At 47.6% G+C, this 11300-nt stretch overlaps 1 non-coding gene across 1 annotated transcript; it reads left to right on the forward strand.

Annotated features, from left to right (window-relative positions):
• The first annotated feature begins 1000 nt into the window (after positions 1-1000).
• LOC134959535 (U5 spliceosomal RNA) lies at positions 1001-1121 on the forward strand. Its single transcript, XR_010187558.1, has one exon. It is a non-coding gene; the product is annotated as a U5 spliceosomal RNA (small nuclear RNA).
• Positions 1122-11300: the final 10179 nt, after the last annotated feature.

Below are 11300 nucleotides of genomic sequence, written 5' to 3' on the forward strand. Positions count from 1 at the left end.
AAGGTAGGCTGGGGAACGGGGCGGTCAGCGCAGGCTGCCGCCCCGCTATGTAGGGGTTAACATGCCTCGCGCTCATACTGAGCGTCCGGCAGCACAGCAGGGGGAGCTCAGACGCGCTATGCCCAGCCGCTACGCACAAGGTAAGCGCTCCGTTCGGCCGCTGCTTCGCCCGGCCGCACAGCACGCGGCTGCTCTCCCCACTCAGACACAGCAGAGCAGGGGGAAAACCATATTTATCAGCCGCTCCGTCCGGCGTCCGTGTTTCCCAGCGGTGGAAAGCGCTCCAGGCACGCCGCTGCTCTCCCCACTCAGGCGCCCTCACAACGGCCACAGCAGACCTCAGTGCAGGTGATGACAAAGGCTGTCGGCCGCCGCAGCTCTCTCAGTCTCAGTACAGAGACGGTGGGGGGAAGAGACCCGGTGGAAGTTGCCAGGTTAAATATATGTATAAGATATTTATAAGGATGGCCTGATAGTAATGGGCTATTAAATCTATATTACTGTCTGTGATGTAGCAGTATAATAGGCTTTTGAGCCTATATATTAATGGCTGTTATTAACATTGTAAAAAGGCTATTGAGCCTATATTGATGCTGTATAAATATATTAATGTCTGGAATATATATATATTTATTCATAGAGCATGTGTTGTACCCGGCCTGTGATTATACTGTATAATAGGCTAGATTAACACGGGAACATTTGTAATTTGTTCTGTGATTATCACGGTCAGCATGGCAAAGGGGCCATTTTAACCATGCTTCCTGTTGTTTTCCAGTTTGTAATTCTGGAACATTCCTGCCCTACATCTCTAAGCCACCAGAGGCGCAGGGGTGTTAGGGGGAATTTTTGGTCAGCATAAGTTAGCCATGTAAACTGTATTTTTACATAATTCTAGAACATTCCTGCCCTACATCTCTAAGCCACCAGAGGCGCAGGGGTGTTAGTAGGAATTTGGTTCGGGTTTCATATGCCATGTGAACTGCTTTTCACATAAAGATTACTCTGGTTTCTCTTCACAGCCAATAAATCTTTCGGTTTTTACTAAAGATTTCCGTAGAGAGAAACAACCATGAGTTTAATATTAATATGCTGTTCAGCAATAAAATATATATATGACATGATAACGTCATAAGGCGTGCAATGGCTGTCCGTTGCCTATTGTGGTGTCTGTCTGCATAGCGAGTAAGGCTAGCGCAGACTAAAAATAATTTTCAAGTCCTATTTTAATGGCAATTCAAATAAACATCGGAGTCTCGGAAGTTATTCCGCCAGCTCTAACAAAAGACAGTCTTTCCAAAGGGCCAATTTCCCTTTGGGTACCATAGTGTTTATTTAACTGGTCTTATAATTTAATGCACGATTCTATGTCAAATCTCACACCGATAACTACGAGTGAGAAGGGTACATTAGACCAGCACTCAGATAGTGCAGGGTTGTTGCCAACATACATTGATAAATTACAGTGAGTCAATGTCTCCATTGTTACACTTAGTAGACTTTGACCACTATTTAATCGTTTCCAAGATGACGCCATCCGCCATTGGTAAATGCGTCTGTGTCAAACATTATAAAGACCCAAGAAACATTTGGGTCACTAGACTATGTATGGAAACAATGACATTACTGTTAAAAGAAGCTGCAGAGTATATCTGTAAAGCCTCTTCTAACGACGGTACTTCGATTCTCACTTTTCATCGTCGCTAGTTCAGCACGACAAGGCCAGAGCTTGTTGGTCCTAAATTTGATATTCAGCCATTACCGCATCCAGTATCAAAACGGAATACTTGTGCCGGCGTTTAATCCCTTTAGACTTCAGTTTTTCAAGGCGGTGGTACAAAACACTCACGCCTTGTAACGACAGGACGCTACGGTCAGCAAGCCAGTAGTTTGATGATCTCTTTTCCAATTGTGGAAGCGCGTCTTTACATGTTACTTTTGCGGGGTTTCCAGACTTCAACTCATGGAGGTCTCAGCTAGTTACAAATTAAAGGACATGACTGCCTCAGTCGAACGGTTTGGCAGGTAGTCATTTGGTCTCTGCTGGGTTTTCAGCTGTCTTTATAATACAGGCAGTAGTACAACAACAGAGTCAGGGTTGCTTATTCCCCTCTGTTTGGGGTAACAAAACCATACAGCTACGTCGCAGTTTCAATCAGCAAGTCACTTACTGCAGTTTGAAAATAGATTTGCTGCGGTTAGTATTGGCAGATTGGAGCCACAAAATTGCATACTTGCACTTGATCTGCACAATGCAGATATACCCATTCCGGTTTGTTCATCACAGGTTTTAGCGTTTGCAAATCGCCACAGCCATTAACCATTTCAGGTCTACCGTTTCTTATACTCTGGTATTTACCAAAGTGATGTTGGAAGATGATAGTTCATCTCACATAAGAACTCTTTCGCAACAGAGTTTCTCTATCTTAGATGATCTGCTCATAAGAACTCTGTATCAACAAAGTTCCTCTAACTTGCGCTACTAATGTATACTGCGGTGGCAGATCACGTTCACAATTCCTAGGTAAGATTATAAATACGGTAATTCAAAGCATTTACCTACTACACCAGCAAGAACAAATGTACATCTAGTAATTAGTGCAATTCACGCACACTAACGGTACATTGGTGTATTCACCTAGTTAAGATAATAATGCGTTTTAAAGCGATTTAGTTCGCCGCCCTTCACTCGCGGTTCCCACAGAGGGGCGAGGGTGTCTGGACGAGAGTCGCAGAGGTTCAGGAGTTGTAGTTTACAAAAAATCAGCGACAGAGGTTCTAAAACACGATAGATTGCTGTCGATAAATGTCCTGGAACTACGTGAATTTTACAATGCACTACATGCTTCGCTTTCAGTCTGACCACGGGCAGTCAGACAACGCAACGGCAGTTGCATACAGAGAACAAAAAAGCCGCATGGCAATGCGGCAGGTAACTCCAATCCTCAATGGCTCAGAACACCATTATGTGAAAATGTCAAGAGATTATTCCGTGAGTGGACATCTGTTAGACAGATGATCTCACCCGTCAGAATTTGGATCCTGAAAACTGGACATTAAATCCAGAGGTGTTTCATATGTGAGTCCACAGAAGGGGGTTACCCTCAGGTATACATGATGGTATCTCGCCACAATTACAAAAGCTCAGTATGTGTACAAAACAACAGATCACAGGGGCAGTGGCGGTGGAGTCTCTCACATTCATGTGGTCATTCAGCATCGTGTATCTGGCTCCACCATTTTCCGCTGCTCTCTCTCTCTCTCCGTTGTCAAAACGGATCATAAGACCGTTCGTCACAGTCATACTGATGGTATCTCATGTGTGTCGGAGAAGTTGCTTCTCGAATTTCCAAGGAATACTTGCACACGATCTTGGGCCGCTCATAATACGTCCAACCTGGTACATCAGGGAACGTTTTTTTACCCATAGTTACCTATGTACCGCAGCTGCGGTTGATGGGGTGAGGGTTCAAACCGCCCTCTTAAGAAATAGAGCATTACAGTGTCGGTTATACCAACCAGGTTACGAGCTAGTAGACCGCTTAAGGCAGCTCATTATTACAAAATTTTGTGTGCTTACATAAGTCGTAAACCTCGGAAGTTTCCGACATCATCCTTCAAGTTATCCGTATTCTGTTAAACGGGGTGGTATGGAAAACTGCGTTTACTTGCACGGAGGGTGCAGGTATCTGTGTAGTAAACTTATCTTCAAAGACGTTTGTCTTTATTGCGTCTGTACACACCGTTATACAAGGTGTCACCAAAGTTCAGATTCTATTTATCTCACCTACAGCGCCAGATGGCTTGAGGTTGGGTTCAGATTTCTTACAGTTTTCATATTTTGAACCCTTACAACAAATGGGGATTAAGTTTCTCACTTTGGAAAACATTTTTATTCTAGCCTTGGCTTCGGCAAGGGTTTTGTTTTCATATTTGGGTGCCTTGTATTCCAAGCCACCGTATTTGAGTTTTCTCATGACAAAGCAGATCTTCGGACGAATTCCGCTTTCGTATTCTTCACATCAATATACCAATAGTGGTTCCTGTGTGGACAGCACATTCTAGAATTCTGAATGTGGTACACGCATTACGCGTTTATATATGTCCCGAATGTCTACAGTACGTGATATCAATACGTTGTTTGTTCTCTATGATTCTGCCAACTGGGGTTAGCCAGTTTCTCAGCAGACATTATCCAGTGGGATAATAATAATGACTACAAGTCAGGCTTACTTTAAGGCTAAGTTACAATCGCCTACGTCAGTAATAGCTCATCCCACAGGTTCTGTGGGAATGTCAGACCCAGCGGGTCGTGGAGCGTCTACGACGCGGCTACATAGCCGTGCACGTTTACACGTTATGAATGGTGGCGCCATCAGCATCTAGCTTTGGCCTGCCTACTGTTACAAGTATCAAACAGCTCTCCCGCCCACGAGGGAAGCTTTGGTACGTCCCAAGAGTACTCCAGTGACCCCTAGTGGATGATAAAGAAAATAGGATTTTGGTACTTACCAGGTAAATCCTTTTCTTTGAATCCATAGGGGGCACTGGACGCCCACCCAGAGCAGTTTTACCTGGGTTGTTTTAAGCTCAAGGGAGCTTAGGGTAACAAGTTTTACTTGATTGATATTAAGCTCAGAGGAGCTTATGGTAACACATTTTCACCGATTGGTTCAAATTATAAAGTTCTATCGGTTATGGTGTCAACTGTTTAGTTGACAGTAAGGTTATGGGTCAACATTGTTGTTGTCCGTTATGTTATGGTTATGGTGTCAACTGTTTAGTTGACAGTAAGGTTATGGGTCAACATTGTGGTTGTCCGTTATGTTATAGGTATTCTCCATTGTCAACCTCTCTATATAGTTCCTGTTCGCTCAGTAAAAAACACTGAGAGAGTACACTGAGGTACTCGGGGATATGGAGGGGGGGGAGAGTCCTAAATTTAAATATTCAGTGCCTTTGTTCGGCTACGCCCGTCCATATCCCAAGAGTACTCCAGTGCCCCCTATGGATTCAAAGAAAAGGATTTACCTGGTAAGTACCAAAATCCTATTTTTATTTTCAGTGAGACCTGCTGGCAACAGGCTCACTGCACCGAGGGACTAAGGGGAGAAGAAGCGAACCTACCTAAGTGGTGGTAGCTTGGGCTTCTTAGGCTACTGGACACCATTAGCTCCAGAGGGATCGAACACAGGACCCGACCTCCGTCGTCCGTTCCCGGAGCCGCGCCGCCGTCCCCCTTACAGAGCCAGAAACAAGGTGGTCCGGAAAATCGGCGGCTGAAGACTTCTGTCTTCTCCAAGGTAGCGCACAGCACTGCAGCTGTGCGCCATTGCTCCTCATGCACACCACACACTGCGGTCACTGATGGGTGCAGGGCGCTGTGGGGGCGCCCTGAGCAGCAATAATAACACCTTGGCTGGCAAAACTAACACCATATATAGCCCCAGAGGCTATATAGGTGTATATTAACCCCTACCAGAAACGATAAAATAGCGGGAGAAAGCCCGCCGAAAAAGGGGCGGAGCCATCTCCCTCAGCACACTGGCGCCATTTTCCCTCACAGCTCTGCTGGAGGGATCGCTCCCTGGCTCTCCCCTGCAGTCCTGCACTACAGAAAAGGGTTAAAGAGAGGGGGGGCACAAATTAGGCGCAGTATATATATATATATATATATATATATATTATGCAGCTATAAGGGAAAACACTCTATAGGTGATATCCCTGTGATATATAGCGCTCTGGTGTGTGCTGGCATACTCTCCCTCTGTCTCCCCAAAGGGCTTTGTGGGGTCCTGTCCTCTGTCAGAGCATTCCCTGTGCGTGTGCTGTGTCGGTACTGCTGTGTCGACATGTATGATGAGGATAATGATGTGGAGGCGGAGCAAATGCCTGTGAATGGGATGTCGCCCCCCTGCGGGGTCGACACCGGTGTGGATGGACTTATGGAAGGAATTACGTGACAGTGTCAACTCCTTACATAAAAGGTTTGACGACATAGGACAGCCGGCTGCTCAGCTTGTGCCTGTCAAAGCGTCTCACATGTCATCAGGGGCTCTAAAACGCCCGCTACCTCAGATGGCAGACACAGATGTTGACACGGATACCGACTCCAGTGTCGACGACGATGAGACTAGTGTACCTTCCAATAGGGCCACCCTTTACATGATTGAGGCAATGAAAAATGTATTACACATTTCTGATAATACCCCAGATACCACAGAAAAGGGTATTATGTTGGTGACCGAAAACTACCAGTAGTTTTCCTGCATCTGAGGAATTGATATGAGGTGTGTGAGGAAGCGTGGACTTCCCCCGATAAGAAATTGATAATTTCTAAAGCAGCGTACCCTTTTCCGCCAGAGGATAGGTCACGTTGGGAAATAACCCCTAGGGTACAAAAAGCGGTTACACGCTTATTAAAAAAGGTGGCACTACCATCACGGATAGGGCCGCCCTGAAGGACCTGCTGATAGAAAGCAGAAAACTACCCTTAAAGCTATATACACACACACAGGCATTATATTGAGACCTGCTATTGCCTCGGCATGGATGTGCAGTGCGGCAGCTGCGTGGTCAGATTCCCTGTCGGATAATATTTATACTATAGATAGGGACAATATTTTGCTGAAAATAGAGCATATAAAAGACGCTGTCTTATACATGCGTGATGCACAGAGGGATATTTGCCGACTGGCATCACTAATAAGCGCTATGTAAAACCATTGCCGCCAGACGGGGGTTATGGACTCGGCAATGGTCGGGCGATGCCGATTTAAAACGGCACATGGAAGTTTGCCCTAGAAGGGGGTGGAACTGTTTGGGGATGGTCTTTCAGACCTCGTTTCCACAGCTACGGCTGGGAAATCAAAACTTTTGCCACCAGCTACCCCACAGCAAAAGTAAGCACTGTATTATCAGGTACAGTCCCTTCGACCCCAGAAAAGTAGAGAGCTAGAGGCTCATCTTTTCTACCAAGAGGAAAAGGTAGAGGGAAAAAGCTGCAGCACACAGCTAGTTCCCGGGAGCAGAAGTCCTCCCCTGCATCCGGTAAGTCCACAGCATGACGCTGGGGCTGCTCAGGCGGACCCGGGTACGGTGGGGGCCCGTCTCAGAAATTTCAGCGCACAGTGGGCTCTCTCACAGGCGGATCCCTGGGTTCTTCAAACAGTATCTCAGAGGTACAGGCTGGAATTCGAGACGTCTCCCCCCGCCGTTTCCTAAAATCTGCCTTACCGGCAACTCCCTCTACCAGGGAGGCAGTGTTGGTGGCAATACAAAAAACTGTATTCACAGCAAGTGATTATCAAGGTACCCCTCCTTCAACAGGAAAAGGGTTACTTTTCCACAATGTTTGTGGTACCGAAACCGGACGGTTCGGTGAGACCCATCTTAAATATAAAAAATCCTTGAACACATATTACAAAAGATTCAAGTGCAAGATGGAATCGCTCAGGGCGATTATTGCGAACCAGGACGAGGGGGATTACAGGGTCTCTCTGGACATCAAGGATACTTACCTGCATGTCCCCATTTACCCTCCTCACCAGGAGTACCTCAAGGTTGTGGTACAGGACTGTCTCTATCAGTTCCAGACGCTGCCGTTTGGATTATCCACGGCACCGAGGGTCTTTACCAGCGTAATGACCGAAATGATGATATTCCTTCGCAAGAAGGGAGTTTTAATTATCCCGTACTTGGACGATCTCCTGATAAAGGCGAGGTCCAAGGAACAGTTGGTAAAGGGGGTAGCACTTTCTCGGGAAGTGCTGCAACAGCAGGACTGGATTCTCAATTCCAAAGTCACAGCTGGTCCCGACGACACGTCTTCTGTTCCTGGGAATGATTCTGGAAACAGACCAGAAAAAAGTGTTTCTTCCAATGGAAAAAGCCGAGGAGTTGTCATCTCTAGTCAGAAACCTCCTAAGAACGGGACAGGTGTCGGTACATCAATGCACACGAGTCCTGGGAAAAAATGGTAGCTTCGTACGAAGCAATTCCATTCGGAAAGTTCCACGCAAGGATTTTCCAGTGGGACCTGTTGGACAAATGGTCCGGGTCCCATCTCCAGATACAGCAGCGGATAACCCGGTCGGCAAGAACCAGGGTGTCGCTGCGGTGGTGGCTGCAGAGGGCTCATCTACTAGAGGGCCGCAGATTCGGAATACAGGACTGGGTCCTGGTGACCACGGATGCCAGCCTTCGGGGCTGGGGTGCAGTCACACAGGGAATAAAATTCCAAGGACTATGGTCCAAACAGGAGTTTTCACTTAACATAAATTTTCTGGAGATAAGAGCCATTTACAAGGCCCTAAGCAAAACAAGGCCCCTGCTTCACCAGCCGTACGGTTCCAATCAGACAACATCACGGCGCTCGCCCATGTAACCAGGCAGGGCGGCACAAGAAGCAGGAGAGCAATGGCAGAAGCCACAAGGATTCCCCGTTGGGCGGAAAATCGTGTGGTAGCACTGGCAGCAGTGTTCATTCCGGGAGTGGACAACTGGGAAGCAGACTTCCGCAGCAGACTCCACCCGGGAGAATAGGGACTTCATCCAGAAGTCTTCCAAATGCTAGTAAACCGTTGGGAAAGACCACAGGTGGACATGATGGCGTCCCGCCTCAATAAAAAAGATATTGCGCCAGGTCAAGGGAACCTCAGGCGATCGCTGTGGACGCTCTAGTGACACCGCGGGTGTACCAGTCGGTTTATGTGCTCCCTCTCATACCCAAGGTACTGAGGATAATAAGAAAAAGAGGAGTAAGAACTATACTCATTGTTTCGGATTGGCCAAGAAGGGCTTGGTACCCGGAACTTCAAGAGATGATCTCAGAGGACCCATGGCCTCTGCCACTCAGACAGGATCTGCTGCAGCAGGGGCCCTGTCTGTTCAAAGACTTACCGCGGCTGCGTTGACGGCATGGCGGTTGAACACCGGATCCTGAGTGAAAAAGGCATTCCGGAGGTAGTCATTCTTATCCTGATCAAAGCCAGGAAGGATGTCAGCCTGAAGTTCAGACGTTGTAAGGGAGTGCTGCATATTCAGCCCCTTCTTTGTGCCCCTGTGGCACCTTGGGATCTCAATGTGGTTTTGGAGTTCCTGGAATCACATTGGTTTGAGCCACTTAAAACCGTGGATTTGAAATATCTCACATGAAAAGTGGTCATGTGTTCGGCCAGGCATGTGTCAGAATTGGCGGCTTTGTCATAAAAAAGCCCTTACCTGACTTTCCATAGGGATAGGGCAGAGTTGAGGACTCGTCCTCACTTTCTCCCGAAGGTGTTTTCAGGTTTTCACTTGTACCAACCTATTATTGGTGCCTGCGGCTACTAGGGACCTGGAGGATTCCAAGTTACTGGACGTAGTCAGGGCCCTAAAAAAAATTATGTTTCCAGGACGGCTGGAGTCAGGAAAACTGACTCGCTGTTTATCCTAGATGCACCCAACAAGCTGGGTGCTCCTGCTTCTAAGCAGACTATAGCGCGCTGGATTTGTAGCACTATTCAGCTTGCGCATTCTGCGGTGGGACTACCGCAGCCTAAATCTCTAAAAGCCCATTCCACAAGGAAGGTGTGCTCATCTTGGGCGGCTGCCCGAGGGGTCTCGGCTTTACGACTTGGCCGAGCTGCTACTTGGTCAGGGGCAAACACGTTTGCAAAATTTTATAAATTTGATACCCTGGCTGAGGAGGACCTGGAGTTCTCTCATTCGGTGCTGCAGAGTCATCCGCACTCTCCCGCCCGTTTGGGAGCTTTGGTATAATCCCCATGGTCCTTACGGAGTCCCCAGCATCCACTAGGACGTCAGAGAAAATAAGATTTTACTCACCGGTAAATCTATTTCTCGTAGTCCGTAGTGGATGCTGGGCACCCATCCCAAGTGCGGATTGTCTGCAATACTTGTAAATAGTTATTGTTACACAAATCGGGTTGTTATTGCGAACCATCTATTCAGAGGTTCCATTGTTATCATACTGTTAACCGGGGTTCCTATCACGAGTTATACGGTGTGATTGGTGTGGCTGGTATGAGTCTTACCCGGGATTCAAAATCCTTCCTTATTGTGTCAGCTCTCCCGGGCACAGTGTCCTAACTGAGGCTTGGGGGAGGGTCATAGGGGGAGGAGCCAGTGCACACCAGATAGTCCTAAAGCTTTCTTTAGATGTGCCCAGTCTCCTGCGGAGCCGTCTATTCCCCATGGTCCTTACGGAGTCCCCAGCATCCACTACGGACTACGAGAAATAGATTTACCGGTGAGTAAAATCTTATTTTTTTATTTTTTTTATTGCTTTTCTCATACATCCTAGGGGATGCTTATATAACCATGGGGTATAGATGGGATCTGCAGGAGACATGGGCACTTTAAGACTTTAAAAGGGTTGTGAACTGTCTCCTCCCTTTATGACCATCCTCCAGACTCCAGTGAGACTGGATGCACACTGAGGAGCTCTCCAGAGTTTCTCAGAAAAAAGACCTTGTTAGGTTTATTATTTTCAGGGAGAACTGCTGGCAACAGGCTCCCTGCATCGTGGGACTGAGGAGAGAAGCAGACCTACTTCTGAGTTTCAGGGCTCTGCTTCTTGGGCTACTGGACACCATTAGCTCGAGCGTCTGATAGCTAGGTACGCCTAGATGCTTGTTCCCAGAGCCGCGCCGTCGACCCCCTTTGAGAGCCAGAAGCCGGGTGAGTAGAAGATCAGAAGACTTCAGTGACGGCTTTTGAGGTACCGTGCAGCGGCTGCACTCAGCGCCATGCTCCCACATACAAAGCGGCACTGCAGGGCGCAGGGGGGGCACCCCGGACAGCATAAAACCTCAATAGCGACTGGCACGAGTATAGTGCCTGGGCACTAAATACAAACCTCCGCCAGTATAAAAATAAGCGGGACTGAAGCGTGCCATTAAGGGGGTGTGGCTCTGACCAGCGCCATTTTCTCTTCACAGCTGCAGAGACGCTGAGTCTGGCCTCCCACACTACTGTACAAGTAACTGTGCATAACGGAGGGGCACAAGTGATTTGGTGCTATTTTATTGAATTTAGAAGCGCTAACAGGTCTGGGCAGTATATTACACGCTTCAGAACCGGGATAGGAGCTGGCAGAACTCCCTCTGTTTCTCTAACAGGCTTTGCTGTGGGTCTGTCCCCTATAGCCCCAGTGTGTTGTGGGTGTCGGTATGCGTGTCAATATGTCTGAGGCTGAGTGCTCTTCCCAGGAGGAGGCTGGAGTGGGGACAGAAAAGGCTGTGGTAGTGACCGTGTCGGCACTGCCGACGGCTGATTGGGTAAATATGTTGAGTGTT

This window comes from Pseudophryne corroboree, chromosome 9, assembly GCF_028390025.1.
Source record: "Pseudophryne corroboree isolate aPseCor3 chromosome 9, aPseCor3.hap2, whole genome shotgun sequence".
NCBI lineage: Eukaryota > Metazoa > Chordata > Amphibia > Anura > Myobatrachidae > Pseudophryne > Pseudophryne corroboree.